This window comes from Vicia villosa, linkage group LG1, assembly GCF_029867415.1.
Source record: "Vicia villosa cultivar HV-30 ecotype Madison, WI linkage group LG1, Vvil1.0, whole genome shotgun sequence".
NCBI lineage: Eukaryota > Viridiplantae > Streptophyta > Magnoliopsida > Fabales > Fabaceae > Vicia > Vicia villosa.
This window is the reverse complement of record NC_081180.1, coordinates 55,370,449-55,373,405: the sequence shown is the minus strand read 5'-3', so window position 1 is coordinate 55,373,405 and position 2,957 is coordinate 55,370,449.

The following is a 2,957-nucleotide window of genomic DNA, read 5'->3' as shown; positions in this document are numbered from 1 at the left end:
AAAAGTTTCCCTCTTTGTCCTGCCCAAGGCAAATGAGTTTGTGTTTAGGGCTTTGTTTCAAAAAATGAATCATAAATAAAGCGTCATTTTGAATTCCCTACATTATGTGTTTTATTTTGTGCTTTTTTCTGGAAATGGTAATCCTAAAAAACCAAAATAAAATAAAAAAAAAAACTTTTCAAAAAAATCTGCATACACTCTTGCATTCATAAATTTTCTGAAATAAATATAAATCATATGTGCAGATTAACTATTGATAAACCCATTGAATGCAATAACCCTATGCCCTCTCCCAACTTTGAGTTTCCTGTGTTCGAAGCCGAAGAAGAGGAAGAAGAGGAGATCCCGGACGAGATCTCTCGATTACTTAAGCACGAGGAAAGAACCATTCTGCCTCACAAAGAGCCTTTAGAAAAGATCAACTTGGGTTCTGAAGAAGACAAAAAAGAAGTGACCATTGGATCACTGCTTGATGCTGATATCAAGAGTAAGTTGACAGACCTTCTCAAAGAATATGTTGACGTGTTTGCCTGGTCCTACCAAGACATGCCTGGGTTGGATACCAATATTGTTCAGCATTACTTGCCATTGAAGCCAGAATGTCCGCCAGTTAAGCAGAAATTGCGAAGGACTCACCCTGATATGGCTAACAAGATCAAAGTGGAAGTTCAAAAGCAACTCGACGCAGGTTTTCTTGTCACCTCTGAGTATCCTCAATGGTTGGCTAACATAGTGCCAGTTCCGAAGAAAGATGGCAAAGTCAGAATGTGTGTTGACTACCGTGACTTGAACAAGGCCAGTCCAAAAGATGACTTTCCATTACCGCATATCGACATGTTGGTTGATAACACCGCTAAGTTCAACGTCTTTTCCTTCATGGACGGGTTCTCCGGTTATAATCAGATCAAGATGGCTCCTGAAGACATGGAGAAGACATCTTTCATCACCCCATGGGGTACCTTTTGCTACAAAGTGATGCCGTTTGGATTGAAGAATGCAGGCGCAACTTACCAAAGGGCAATGACTACTCTCTTTCATGACATGATGCATAAAGAAATTGAAGTCTATGTGGACGACATGATAGCCAAGTCCAGCACAGAAGAAGAACATATTGAATACCTTTTGAAGTTGTTTCAACGACTAAGGAAATATCAGCTTCGCTTGAATCCTAACAAATGTACTTTTGGGGTTAGATCTGGAAAACTCTTGGGTTTCATTGTCAGCCAAAGAGGAATTGAAGTAGATCCCGACAAAGTCAGAGCTATTCAAGAGATGCCTGCACTAAAAACTGAAAAGCAAGTAAGAGGATTTCTCGGACGATTGAACTATATCTCCAGATTTATCTCTCAAATGACTGCTACTTGTGGGCCAATTTTCAAGCTTCTCCGCAAAGATCAAGGGGTTGTATGGACTGAAGATTGCCAGAAAGCGTTCGACAGTATCAAAGAGTACCTGTTAGAACCACCAATATTGATTCCTCCAGTTGAAGGAAGACCATTAATCATGTACCTTACTGTGTTAGAAGAATCCATGGGTTGTATGCTTGGACAACAAGATGAAACTGGTAAGAAGGAGCATGCTATCTATTACTTGAGTAAGAAATTCACAGACTGTGAGTCTCGTTACTCCATGCTCGAAAAAACGTGTTGTGCTTTGGCTTGGGCTTCAAAACGTCTCCGCCAATACATGATCAACAATACTACTTGGTTAATCTCCAAAATGGATCCGATCAAGTATGTCTTTGAAAAGCCTGCCTTAACAGGAAGGATTGCCCGATGGCAAATGCTGTTATCCGAATATGACATTGAATACCGTGCTCAAAAAGCGGTCAAAGGAAGCATTCTCGCCGATCACTTGGCGCATCAACCAATTAATGAATATCAATCTCTCAAGTTTGACTTTCCTGATGAAGATGTCTTGTACTTGAAGATGAAAGATTATGACGAACCGTTACCTGAAGAAGGTCCTGAGCCTGGATCAAGATGGGGTCTAATTTTTGATGGAGCAGTAAACGCTTTTGGCAATGGAATTGGGGCAATCATCATCACTCCCAAGGGTACTCATATCCCGTTCTCCGCCAGATTACTATTTGATTGCACTAACAATGTCGCAGAATATGAAGCTTGTATCATGGGTATCGAAGAAGCCATTAACTTAAGGATCAAGATCCTCGACATATATGGAGATTCAGCCCTCGTGATCAACCAAATCAAAGACAAGTGGGAAACTTACCACCCTGGCTTGATTCCCTACAGAGATTATGCAAGACGTCTGTTGACTTTCTTCAACAAGGTTGAGTTGCATCATATACCTCGAGATCAGAATCGAATGGCAGATGCCTTGGCTACTCTATCTTCCATGTTCAAAGTCAATCATTGGAATGATATGCCTACGGTCAGAATCACGCGCCTTGAAAGGCCCGCCTATGTGTTTGCAGCTGAAGCAGTCATCGATGATAAACCGTGGTTCCACGACATCAAGCGCTTCCTTCAAACTCAAGAGTACCCGCTTGGGGCATCAAACAAAGATAAGAAAACTCTAAGGAAACTTTCTGGCAGTTTCTTCCTGAACGGAGATGTGCTATACAAAAGAAACTTCGACATGGTTTTGCTCAGATGCGTGGATAGACACGAAGCAGACATGTTAATGCATGAAGTGCATGAAGGGTCCTTTGGAACTCATTCAAATGGGCATGCAATGTCCAAAAAGATCTTAAGAGCAGGATACTATTGGTTGACAATGGAATCTGACTGTTATAAACACGTGAAGAGATGTCACAAGTGCCAGATCTACGCAGATAAGATCCATGTGCCACCGACTCTACTCAACGTTCTTTCATCTCCGTGGCCTTTTTCCATGTGGGGTATCGACATGATTGGAATGATCGAACCAAAAGCTTCAAACGGTCATCGTTTCATCTTGGTAGCAATTGATTACTTCACCAAATGGGTCGAAGC